This window comes from Phytophthora infestans, genomic scaffold, assembly GCF_000142945.1.
Source record: "Phytophthora infestans T30-4 supercont1.35 genomic scaffold, whole genome shotgun sequence".
NCBI lineage: Eukaryota > Oomycota > Peronosporomycetes > Peronosporales > Peronosporaceae > Phytophthora > Phytophthora infestans.
Window position 1 is genome coordinate 389100 of NW_003303724.1, and position 14040 is coordinate 403139.

A 14040-nucleotide genomic window follows, 5' to 3' on the forward strand; every position below is an offset into this window, starting at 1 on the left:
GTGCAGTAGCAACTGCCCAATTTTATATTTCGTGAAAATTAGCAAAGCTGTTGTATTGAGAGCTGCGGTTAGCATTTACAAACTAATTTGCCTTCATAGGTTCGTAGTGTAATGAATAATAGCACAATAACCACCAAATAGAAGGCAACTTTTAACCACAAAACGAGTGTAATGAATACAAAAAAATGGTTTACTTTGGTATTCGCTGTGATGATATGCGATGTTCGAATTGAAATTGAAGTAGTAGTTTTAGGTGTGATAAAGCGCCAATAGATTTAAAATTTGCTCACAAAGATCCTGGTAGCAGCTCCAAAGGGGTGGCACCAGATCTAGAATGTGAGGGATCAAAAGAGCAGTTATACTGGAATGAGAGCCGTCATATAAGATTTGGATTACGTCAGGGCAGATCCACGGGTCCTGCAATGAAACAGCTCAAGCTGGACGAGTTCTTTCTTCGAGGCGGGGGTGAAAACCAACATACGCGCGTGAGGCAAGGTCCAAATCAAGTAGGTGGTGAATGTTTGTAGCCCAATTGACCAGAATTTCTGACAATAAATACTAGGTGTACCGAGAACGTTCCGTGTTGCAAGCATTTGCGGAGTATGAAGACGTGGCGCAAAATGTATACGTGTGTAGACCTCGTAACAGACCCACGGTAATGTGAAAGATGACACTTTACATTTAACTTAGAGTACTAATTCCTATACGTTTTGATATTTGCCTAGCTGGACATATCATACTTTAAGTGTCAGCCTCGTGCTGACTGGACTTTGACATGTGTTTCAGGTTGTGAAAATCAAGCTGTGCGTGAAATTGGCAATTTCTGACTTGTTTGCCTGGACAAGTACGCGACTAATGAATTTTATAGACACAAACAGAGTGTGTGGAAGGCCACTGCGCATCAAACTACAAATGTGGGAACCAACGAATGCAACGTGGCAGACATGCAGAACTATCGCTGGCGTCCCTACCTGGCAAAGGCATCTCTTTGATGGCGGACATGCCAATCGAGCGTGATACGTTGATAGCTCAGTACGTAGGCGAGGTGATAAGTCGAGCGATGTATCGGGAACGTGAAGAAAAGGTAAGATACCGTTTAGGTGGTTGTAGTTTGTGATTTTACTGAATCTGGTACTATGCTTTGTAGGAAAGTCGGCGCTCCCCCCATACGTATGGTTTAGCTGTGAATACAAATGAGGTGATTGATGCACGCTTCATTGGAGGAATCGCCCGATTTGCGAACCATAGTTGCTCGCCAAATTGTGTTGTGGAGCGCTGGGAGGTCGGTGGTGAGACCTGTTGTGGAATATTTTCCGTCACCGCTATTAACAAGGGAGAAGAAATTACCATCAAGTACGGAAGGGCGTTTGTACGAGATCAGGTAAGCTAAGTGCCTGCTTTTAATGGTCCCTACTCGAAACTCTAACTTTTTTTTTTCTAGAATCAAAAGCAATGCTTTTGCGGATCTACAAATTGCACAGGATTCATGTGAGTTGACCCAGTTCAGGAAATAACGTTAGTATTGTTTTAGTTAATGTACAACTGCTGCTTTTGCATTTGATTTTTAACTTCCGCCGTAGCTGCTACATATCGACGTATTTGCTGAGGTAAATTTAATAGTAGATCGAATTTACACGGGCTTATAATATAATATAACGTGTATATTACTACGGCTTACGAGCACTTTGAAGGGCAGTTGGAGGTTGGGAGTAAATTTAGTTTTTTTCATTGCTGATATTTTATGTTATTGTTGCTGTAGAGTAGTTTAAATATGTACAATAAGGAAGAAAACGAGGAAGAAGATGCGCCCTTGAAAAATGAAATCTTTTACGACTACAAGATCAATATGGAACCATGGACGTACCGTGGTACCCTACGCACTTTTCGATCTGGAGCATCAACGTACATTTACTTCAACGAACACAGGCGAAGTAGCCTGCCCTAATTTCGAGTCGAAAGATTTGACTCCAAGTCATTAAACTATTTGAGTCGCAATGGTTCGTGCTACCAAGAAGACGCGAGCTATGAAAGCGGCCAAGCAAGCCAAAGCAGCACTACGCGTTATACGTCGAATAGCGACTCGTATAGGGACCACCCAACAACACACACCTAATCAACACGCCGAAAGACTCAACGAGGTAGAAACTGAGCAAATGAATGCTCGATTAACACGGCACGAAGAAACAAAGCGGAGGAATTTAGACTCTCAAAGTCTCCCCCAGAGCAAGCGTCGGAAGCGTAAAGACCGTCTCCTTGATGCTAATGAGGCTGCCAATCATGTGAACGACAACAAAGGTATGCAACAAGACTGGTATAGACTGTTACGGACAGTGACTAACTCTTGTCATTTCACTATTGCAGATTTCTTCGACGCCATTGACGCACCCTTGACTCGAGTGTGCGGAAGTTGCGGAGAGGTTGCGAATGCGTATAATTCAAAGTTAAAACTATTCGACTCCAAATCAATATTCTTTTCACCTCTGTGCAACGCTGAAGGAGAATGTGAAATAGTTCCCGAAGGGCTTGTAGGCGATGCTTCTAATGAATGCGTTCGTGACAGGTTACTAGCTGGTGGCTGTAGCAACAATAAAACAATGATATGGCTGTGTGATAGATGTAATAGATCGCTGACGACACGAAAAACACCAAAATTTTGCCGGAGTAGTGGCTTTAGGATCGGAACAGTTCCGACTGAACTGGCTGAATTGGATCGAATAGAGTCAAGGCTGGTTGGACTAGGTATTTCCTTCACTACGTGCGTAAATCAATACAGAGATGGCCAAGAATTTACTCGCGGAAATGCAGTCAACTACTGGAACGAGCCGGCTAAAATGGTAAAGGAACTTCCTCGACCACTGAAAGAATGTGGAGTTGTGTAACTCAAATCACAATCGGATAATACAACGAACTATTTTCGTGTGCGGCCAGATTTGGTGAGGCGCGCCTTGTGCTGGCTGATAGCGAATAACCCGCTTTATGAGCACATTCAAATTTCAGAAGATAATCTTAGGGAACTCGATCAAAACATCAACCAGGAAATACCAAGTATACCATCACGGATGATGATGTCAGCGAATTACGAGGATCGGTAAGCCAACTAAACAGGGAAAAGCAAAATTGTGGGCCTAGTAGCAACGGTGTTGAGGGGCCGAGTGAAGACGACGTTTGTCAAAAACTTAATCCAGATACTCACTGTATGACTGGCCCAAACTTGTTCCGGTGTCCGAAATGAGAGGGAATCTGGGGGAAAACAGAGTCATTTAGCTACTACTACTACGAGTTCGAATGGCAGTGAAAATGAAACGGATATTCTTGAAAATGTGACTGAGTCATTTGAATTAGAAGTGAACCAAGACGATCAAACTGAAATGGATCATATTCTTAATTCGATAGGAGCCGATTCTTTAGAAACTAAAATCCCGATTGGAAATATGCACCGTAGAACTCATACTATTGATGAGTACAAAACGAAACAACTAATGCAATGTTGCTTTCCTACTTTATTTCCAGACGGTTTGGGTGGTTATCACCCTCTGGAATTCGAAACTAGACATCACGAGTACAATCTAGCCGAATATTGTGCTCACTTGATGAAGTGGCACGACCGGCGCTATGTTATCCACGGCAATTTTAAATTCTTCTGCATGAATCTAATTCAACGCCGTATTGACGGTTTAGTTCGACGAATTCGCTATTGTGAAACACGTGCCGAGGCAATGGAATTAGCCGGTTGTGGAAGAACACAAGGAGAAAGCCGCTCCAGTAACGAAAAGGAAGAACTTAGTGCCGCTATGAACGTTTTGAAATCCTTAAAACCTTACTTTAAAGTTGTGAGAGGTAGTGGACTATACTGGTCGAACGTACGATAAGACCTAATGTCAATGATAGGAAATCGAGTATTGCCAACGAAATGGCCTACTTTCTTTTAGCACTGAGCGCAGCGGATACGATTTGGCCAGATTTCGCTCGAGCATGCAATCCTGCATTGACACTGGAAGAGTGCAGACAGCTCTCGTTTAATGAACGAAGGAGGTATCTAAATGAGAACCCAGACATTAGTGCCCGTCATCTTAACAGAAGATTTCAAGCATTCTTCGATAACATTTTATGCGGGAGGTCTAAACCTTTAGGCGAAATTGTAGATCACTTCTGGCGTGTAGAATTTCAGCAACGAGGCTCTCCTCACATACATTGCTTGCTGTGGGTGAAAGATGCACCTGACGTTTTAAAACTATCAGAGACGGATGATGGACGGGCCGAACTAGCTGATTTTGTAGATAAACATATCAGTCCTAACGAAGACGCTCTCGGAGCTTAATTCGTGCCCATGCTCTGCTTGTACTGCCAGTGAAAGTGACATTCTGGCCTTAAGACCACCACATTATGGTAACAAAGAGTGAAATTGTGATTTGGCCAGACTTGTTCAGCGTGTGCAGCAGCATGAATGCCACGCAGGTTCTACTTGTAGGAAGAAAGGCAACGAATGTCGTTTTGGATTCCCCAAGAGTTTACAACCTAGAACTGTAATTGAGTCGAAACGAGTTCAGATGGCACACCTTCCTTGAAAATCCACTTACAACGTGAGGTGTCCCACTATTAACAATTATTCACCGCATCTCCTTTCGTGTTGGCGTGCTAATATGGACCTGCAACTAATTAAAAACTCCTACGGAGCTGCTGAATACGCAGGAGCGTATGTAAGCAAAGCAGAGCCAGATACACTTCGATTCAGGCGAGTGATTGCAAAAGCTATACAACGGAGTGACTCAAATCTTCCCTATCATTCGATTCTGAAGCGAGTAGCAAATGCGACTCTCGCGGTTCGCGAGGTTGGTGCACCGGAAGCTATATACATTCTCCTTCGCAATCTACCAATGCATAGTAAATCCCGCTCAATCACCAAAGTCAAGGTGATGCGTCACAGTACCCGTTACTATCGCGTTGAGCCGCAAAACCTAGACGACCTTGTTGCCTTAGCAAGTACACCAGAGATCGAGACTATTCGAATTGAGCCTATCGAGAAAGCGTACATGAATCGCCCGGACAATGATCATTTTAACGCTATGACTTTAGCAACATTTGTAGAGACTTTCGAAACGATTGAGTTGATACGTAAAGTAGCATCCTCCGATGATCTGTACGAGTGTATGAACGGTGAAGGGTGGATCAAGAAACGCAAGAAAGCCACGGCTGTGCAAAAGACACCCTGGATACGACCCGATTCGTCGAACCCCACTTTCTGTTTCTCCGAAGTATTTTTGTATGTTCCATGGCGGACGTTAGAGGAGCTTCCCACAACCGATGATGAAGCAATAGCACGCTTTTTTCAAGCTCAAAATTCGCTGCTGGATGCAGAGTTGAAACACGAATCAAATGCCAAGTTAGCTCGGCAGTATCAATTAGATTTAATAAAATCCGCTCGTAGCGAATCAAGTATAACTGCCCTGCCTCCGTCTGAGTATGTGTTTGTATCGAATACTGATGGAGAAATGCTAGAACCAGAGCCGATGGGTGCGGTAGAAACCTCAGTAAACCAAAATAAACCGATGGAGTGGAAAGCCAAACACACCTACACGTCTGCCATCATTGATAAAGCTCGTGACTTTTTGAATGGATCACTAAAGCCATGGGTGAAGGAAAAAAAGAATCTCGATCACTAGGAACCAGTTTTTGTCAAACTGGAAATTTGAAATCGCACTATCAATACCCTACTTCGGATAACAAAAATCTAGTTAATACCGAAAAAATGGCTGAATCGCAGTGGATTCCGTTTGCAATTGCAATGGAACAATCGAGAAGACGGTTTACATGTATGCTGGATAAATCTAAGTGTAAGCCTCTCCAAATGATTATAAACGGTGAAGGTGGCTCTGGGAAAAGCTGGCTAATTCGCCATATAGTGAAGGACATGCACAACGTATTTGGTGAACATAAAGCTACGAGACGGAAATCAAAACAGGTACTACTCCTAGCTCATCAAGGAACTGCTGCATTTAACATAAAAGGAATGACACTGTGCTCAGCTTTCTCATTTTCATCGTTTTCAAAGTCCTCATTCTCAATTCCCTACAAATCTCTAACGGACTCGAAAACGGGCCCAACAAAGCTGAAACGATTGCAGGAAGAATATAAAGACGTACATCTAGTTATTATTGATGAGTTTAGCATGATATCATGCGGCATGTTATATTGGATTGATAAAAGAATGAGAGAAATATGGCCAAGCAACTCAAACGAGCTTTTTGGTGGAAGAGATGTGTACTTTACTGGAGATTCTGCTCAATTAGACCCCGTTGTCCCAACTTCAAAATCAACACCCCTTCAAAAGATTTCAAACCAGGTTCAGCGACGTGGGAAAGAAATATGGGATAGTATCGAAACGGTGTGTATGCTAACTGGTCAAAATAGAGGAGCTTTAGATCCTGACTGGTTTAGCGCTCTTCGTCGTCTACGTAAAAAATCGCCAACCCAGGATGACATTGATCTCTTCAACTCCCGTTCAGTGCAATTTGTTGGAAAACCTAAGTGGATGGCTAATGCCAAACATATTGCATACAAAAATATAGATGTTAATGACGCCAACGATCACAGTATAGTATCAGCTCATGTACCGATTGTGCATTTAACTTCGCAGCATTTCGTTCATCAAAAACGTTTAACGACAAAACGAGACATACCTGCTGGAACCGTTCGCGCACTTCTAACAGACGCTCAAACAGCTAACGCTGATCATGACAGAGTGGTGCCTAACAGGTTAAAACTGTGTGTTGGTGCACCTATAACACTTACCTACAACATTGCCCAAGCTGCAGGTCTGTGCAATGGTACAAATGCTATCGTTTATGACTTTATTTTTGTGTCGGGAAGCGATCTACCCATCGTGCTCGTTCAAGTCACGGACCCGTATATCGGTCCTTCCCTACTAGATGAAGTACTAAATATCGTTCCAATACCACCAAAAGACGTTTCTTGGGGAAAGGCATCCAGTGATCTTCGCGTTGTTCGAAGGGGAATTCCGCTTCGATTGGCTTATGCTATGACAGTGCATAAGGTACAAGGGCTTACATGCTCGTGTGTGGTTTTTCACTCTAATGCAATTCCAAACATTTCGTTTGCATACGTAGCCCTTTCACGTATAACACATCGAAATTTAATAGTTATTACACAGCCACTGACACTAGAACGACTCACAGCTACTCCCGAGCAATTAGCAATTTTCCGAAGTGAGGAGCAGCGTGTTTTAAAAGCTGTCGCCCAAACGACGCTAGCTGCTTCGTCGGTGGTAGACAGAATGAAAGCGGTGGCGCAAGCCCACAACAGCACCATCACACCAAGGTGATAGGAAGGTGAAAACTACGAAATATGGCTTTCGAGGCGCCAAAACAGCTCGTAGCGCAACGCAATAGAAAAAGCCAACTTTGTCGCCCCGAGAACTACAAGAGGTGAGAAAGCTTGTGATTCTGGACAGCAACGAGGCTTTTTAACATGCTTTGTTTTAGGGACTCCGATAAAGCAATGTAATATTGCTGCAGTAATGATGGCTGCGCATACCTGGGTGGAAGCAAGATTTTAGTGCTGTACTTCGAAGGACTTGAGTAAAACTAAGCTCTTCGGGTTGATCGTGACTGCTGGCAAACAAGGGCTACGACACGAACAGGACATGGAAATTGAGTGAAGATTCAAATAAAACTATGAACTCGTTAGTCTAACTAAGTGGCGTCAATGTAACGTTACCAAACAAAAAAAGTTTAAACAATGTAACCAGTGCATCCACAAGCGTTCATTCGCACTGTATCAACTACTGGAGTCTGCGTATTAACGGGGCTATGACTCGTTGTATTTGCAGTATCGGCAAGAATACATAATATCGCTGGGCAATTAAGGAAAATGTGATTTTCAACTCGAAATAGAGTTTTACTACATGTATGTAAGAGCTCTGCTTGGTTTGCTCTTTCCTGCAAAAAAAATGTGCAAGTTTGCCTGTATGAAGTGCAAGTTTACGTCAATTTTAGATAAACCGTCTGTAGAACAATATTCACCTTGAATCAAAATAATTTTTTTCCTATGAATTCTTGTGTTCGTAGTACTTTAAATATCGTAAGAGCATATCACAGCACGCGAAGAACACGTAGTAAGCTCCCATGCCTCAAATACTGACCGTATTGCCAGCGTCAGTTTCACCACCCTGCTCTAATGCAACAAAGCCTTCCACAGTTAGTTGACGTAGCCGCTTACATGATGATCTTCAAAGAATAAGCGGCGAGTACGTACTTGTTGGAGCTGGTGGCGCAGACACAACATAGGCGCGCTGGGATGAGGTGACGTTATTCTGGACTTGAGATACCGGTAGCATTACATGCTGAACTTGAGAGACTGCAGTAGCACCACCTAAACTTCCTGGTGCAACCACCACAGAGGCCGGCATCATAGACTGTTGCTGAGCCGTGCATAACGGCAATGATGCCCCAATCTGTAGCGGAACTAGCATGTAGATCATTTGGGAAGACTGCACCAAAGGAGAATTGTGGCACAGGCAAGGCGAATGTTCACGATGCGTCGAAACCTCCCCGCCTAGGGCAGAACCTGCATTCTCGTCTTCACGGATTGATTGCCCTGATGATTTTTCCTTAACACCTTCGACAGCACGTGGTCGATGAGCGTTGCTCACCGCAGGTACATCCAGCTCGACATGCTCCACAACTACGCTATCACGGCTTGTGCTTGAACAGGAATCTTCAATCGAAGCCGTAGATGCAGGAGTTGATCCCTTTTTTTGGTGCTCAAAGACGTAGAACTCTGGATCTTCCGTTTTTTGATTGCCGTAGTTTTCTTCTTTGTTTCCTTCTTGCCATCCTTCTTAGTAGTTTTCCGGTAGCGATCACGCTGCATAGTATTCTGATGATCGCGATGTTCAGCGCAGAGCCAGTGGCGTTCTCCATTCCTCTTGAATGCCCTCTTGTTGCGACAATAACCAGGATACTTGCATTGGTCTGAACTGAGGCTTCTTTCTGGTTGTGAGCCCCTAGCGTGGACCTTCTTCGGCATTTGGCACAGCTAAGATCTTGACAGCATAACATAGCGTGAGTGCTGTCGTATCAGGACGTTCACCGCACCAGCAGTACACACTTACCTCCTCTGTAGCGACGCAACTGGCAGCAACAAGGTCCTGTCAACTGTAGCTTTTCAAAATGAAAAAAAATTGTTGTTGTGCTTCAACCTATGTATTTGCATATGATGCTTGGGGGGCGGTGCCCAAAAGTTTTTTTATATTAAATTTTTCGGTATTGGCCCCTTAGCAACCGTGGCGACCAATCGCCGTGAGGATGCTGCCATACTAGTACTGCTATATTAGTGGAGTATTACTACTGTTGATCTTGGTGGTCGACGGCCGACCACCAGCTACTCACCAGCAGCTAAAGATACCTACAGAGCCACATTTTCGGCATCGCTGGACTCGATATGCTTGACCACCTTCTGGTTGTGCTTCAGGAGTACTTGCATCTCCGCTCGGTAGTTATCTGTCCGAGTACGCCGATTGCTCATTACGATCCCACCGGTAGAGAAAATGCGTTCCTGAAAGGCGTTGGATGGGGCTCTTCCCAACCAAATCCGAGCCAGTGCTGCAACTGATGGGAAGCGAGAGCTGCCGACTTCACGAAACCAGCGGAGAATATCTACATGCTCACAGACGGCCTCGACTCGCCAACACACGGACCCGTTTCGGCGTACCAACAGAAGCGGTGTGAAGTCGTCACTGGTCTTTGTCTTCTCCGGTGCCTGCTGTACAGCAGTGGCGACCCAGTCAACCGTATATTGCAGCCATTCCTCCAGCACTCTGTCCGCTTGCTCGTGTAACGTCAGCGTAAGAGCTTCACCTTCCGTCACAGCCTTGATCGGAGCGCCACAAATCACCTCGCCGTCAGGTCCAAGTTAGGCGATGTCGCAGTAGCGGTAGTCTCAACAGCGTTGAGATCACGATCGTAAAGAGAGCAGAACATCTCCCGATGCGCATCAACCAAAAGCTTGCTGCCTGCGCTGACAATCTCCGAAATTTGCTGGGATTGCTGGGATTCTCCATCACTTGCGTGCTTTTCAGTTCTAGGTGTGGTCGAAGGTGCGATCAAGGATTCCACAGAAAACTTGGTCCGTGGATCGAGTAGCAGGATCAAAACCGTTTTGGCAGTGGCAGTCCCGATTCGTTATTTCAGCTGACCCTTCATCCGCGCCAAGCAAACACGTGCAAGCCCGCTGAAAGCTTCACCTGAGATCGAGATGCGACGAAATGTATCCACTGTGGTCATCGGATCTCGCGGTGCGTTAAGATGGAACTTCGAGAAGCTGTTGCTGTACAACCGATCGGCCGCGAACTTCAACAATACGATGAGCTCGGACGCTACAAGGTCACTCCGCTGCACTTCAATCCGGGCAAGGTTCGCGATTGAGCCCACAATTGACTCCATCTCTGCCATCAAACGCCAGTCGGTGTGCTCCAAGCACTCGAAGACCGATGGATCGTCACCCTTCTCACGGCACTGGAAGTAGTACTGGAACGCTGAGTAGTTCACAATGGATCTTTCAAGTAGCTTCACCGTGAAAGCAACACGAGTGTCGCAGTCTAGCGTGGGGCCAATCTTTGGCAAGCCGTAGAACTCTTGCATCTTCTCCAAGCGCTGGCAGCGCTGTTGGGTGGAGAAATAGTTGTTGAGCGCACGCACGCGCTTGATCAGATCCCGCCCTTCCTCAAAGGCGCCTCCAACCGTACAGTAGCGTTTTTCACGCTTACAAGCGTTCGTGGCTGGATCATACACTTCCACCGTTTCCTTGTTCTCCCTCATTCCAATCGCGTACTGCATGCATAAGTTCAACACGTGCATCGTACAGTCGGTGACAATCGACTCCTCGAACAGCTTGGAGGTCTTTCTAGCACTTGCAGTGGTATCCGACACCGTAAATTGAGTCATTGCGGAGATGTCAACATTGTACAGTTCGCGAATTCGCAAGCAGATCACCCGCTGCATGTCTGTAGCTGCATGCGATGGGTTTCCAACAGTGAGTAGGAGAGCAATCTCACAGTGAGTCCAAGTCTTGTCGATGAACGAAGCGGACGTCCCGAGCACACCAACCTTGCCGTTTCCGGTGGTCCATCCGTCGTGGTGCAGATCTAGGAATGGGCCATGAGCTGCCTTGAGCTCTCGCTGCAAGAAGTCACCTGCCTTCTTACAGTGCTTGAACCATACCCCAGTCAGTAAGTCTCGGAGCGTCGATGCAGCTAGTATCGTAGCTCCAAGGTCACCGGTCAATCGCTGAACCAAAAGCTTGAAGCCTTCACTCGCAACTGTGTTGTAAGCTAGCCCTGAACTGATCAACCAGTGTGCAATGTAGACGCTGATATCTCGCTGGGTGGGGCCCCACAACTTCTGAAGTGTTCCACGTCGTTTAACCGCGCGCTCATTCTCAGACGATGAAAGTGATCGCTTGGAGTTACTGGCATGATCAGTAGCTTCGTCAATGTTACGAGTAGCAGCTTTCAACCTGCGCATGCCTCAGCTTGTCTAAAATGGTGGTCTTCGTGAGCGGCCACCATGTGCGCCTTCACATTGGACGTATTGGTCCAGCGGTGCAGAGCGCCTTCCCAAGCTCTAGCCGATGCGTAAGGCCGGCAAGTCAACTCCTGGACACACAAGAGACAGACATGGCTGAATGCCTCCTTGTCGGGACCACGTGACTTCACGAACGGTGTTGCCAGGCGATGAGCAACATCCCACACTTCGTGACGGCAATTCTCCTGCTTAAAATACTCCTAATAGTCGGACTATTAGTTCCCTATTACTTGGCTATTACATATTACCAGACTATTACCGCTACTACCAATCTCTGGTGGCAATGCTTGGTATTGACACTTTGCTAAAGCCTTGGCTCCAACAATAGAGTAATGTAAAGTGCGCAAATTTCCTTTCTGCCGACCCCAACGCGCAAAATCAATGACTACTTGTAATCTTGTAATCTTGACGTTTGTAATACCATCGTTTTTGTATTAAAATACTGTGACCGGAATACTGCACATGAGATCATTTTAATAGTCTTAGTATAGCCATCTGGAAGAGATCCTACCCCACGGTCAGCATATTTCTGCTTATTTTGATTACCTTTCTTGTTTTAGGGATGTAAATGTGAGTCGCGTCTCGACTATGCTGATCATTATACAGATCCGATATTGCATTTACGTACATCTCGACAGTAGTTACATCAACCCTGCGTTCCCGTCCATTCACGTGAACCTTCCGGTCTACCATTTCCTCTTGTAGTAAATGACTGCATCTTTGTTACAATAACCTGGTAGCAAGTAGTTTCGTAAAATCCTTTCTTGTCACACCATGCCTTGGCGTACGATTGAATTTTGTTCGCAGGCTATGCAGGCTAGCAATCCAGAGCTGAATTAGTACTCCCTTCAAGCTTCACTTGCAGCTCTGGTGTCTCCATGACGTCTTATGAGCTAAAAACCGCTTAACTTAAGCAAGGTGAAAATGGAATTTTGTCTAGCCATACATAGAGCACGAAAAAAAAGAAAGCCTAACCCTAATAAGATAGCCTTAACCCAGTTAGGGCCGGGAATTATTATGTAGAATACAGATTAAGACGATTTCCATTGGCCACAACTGGATAACTCACGATAAAAAAGCCTCTATATTTTAAAACCTTGTCAATGTGGATCAAGGTTGCTTATCGCTTTCGCGACCGGTGGCGGACGAACACCAGCATCACGTGGCGCACTCACCAAATTGTCGGCTAGTTCTAAGCTTACAGTGAAGTAAGTAGGCTCGAACTTGCCGAAAGTTTGATGAGCAAGACGAGATACGACTGAATGGTACGCAAAGTGAAGTTGCTATTTTTTTAGTTAGATAGATGCTAACCTAACACCACCACTATGATTAGCTATTGTCGTCAGCGTCCCCATCGTCCGTGTTGCTGCTGTAGTCCTCCCCTCGCTTGCGCTTTCTGAAGCGAATCCTTTTTCGTAGGTGAGAAGGGATGGCTGCCCCACTTCCCCACGCTCCATGCCACACCTGACCGCACGTCAGCGTGTTGCCGGTTTCCGTGCGTCATATTGGTCTACAAAGTGGCACGTATTCTCCCACGTTGCTGCTGCACTCACGACAATAAATCGGCTCTCGAAACTCTTGCCCTTTGGTGGACTCAACGCGGAGCAAACCTTGCAGAGAAACCGGTGGGTTTTCTTATCTCCCTTGTGTCTTCCAGTCTTTGTGCAGCGGGGCTGCCGTAGCTTTAGCGTCAGAGGAAGACGTTCGACTCAAAGAGTCACTAATACTAAGTTCCTTATCCAAATGACACTTACAGCCCAAGACCAGGGCTCAAAGTTAACACCTTAACTTTTATGCTTCAAAACCAGAAGTGTTTTATTTACTATTATTGCGGCCAAGCCGCCTAGGGGTAAATGTATCTCTTTAACTATCCAGCATAGTTAAACCTAATCAAATGCATAACGTGTGGCTTTCGGCCAACGTACTGAGAGACCTTGTTAACTCTCCAACTTATGTACTGAGAGTTTGTTAGCTCTCCGGGTGCTTCGTACCCCTGTGTGCTCCACACCATGTAACCCCGTTACACTCTCCCCCACTAAGATGAGAACATTCCGTTCTCGAAACTCTCCTCAGCGAGGTCACGTCTTGTTAAGACGGCGGAGGTTACTACACCTCACACCAGCGTTGTACAGCTCCGTGAGCTCACAAACGCCTACGCATCGTTGATGCCCAACTTCTCGTCGTCGGCCCACGGCCCAATGCTCCAAGCGCAGCGCGCATCTTGCTCTCAAGCGGTCTCAGACCTACGCTCGCGCTCCGCGCCTACTCCAAGAGCTGCAAACCGCTTAGAGCAATGCTCTTGACTCATTCGAGTCGTCGACAACAGCTCAGCGGTTGAACACTCGCTTCACAAGCGATAGGTCGGTGGTTCAAACCCACTAGGGCACAGCCCTCTCGCTCCATGAACGATTGTTCACGCTTGGACAAGCTTAAGGGCAAC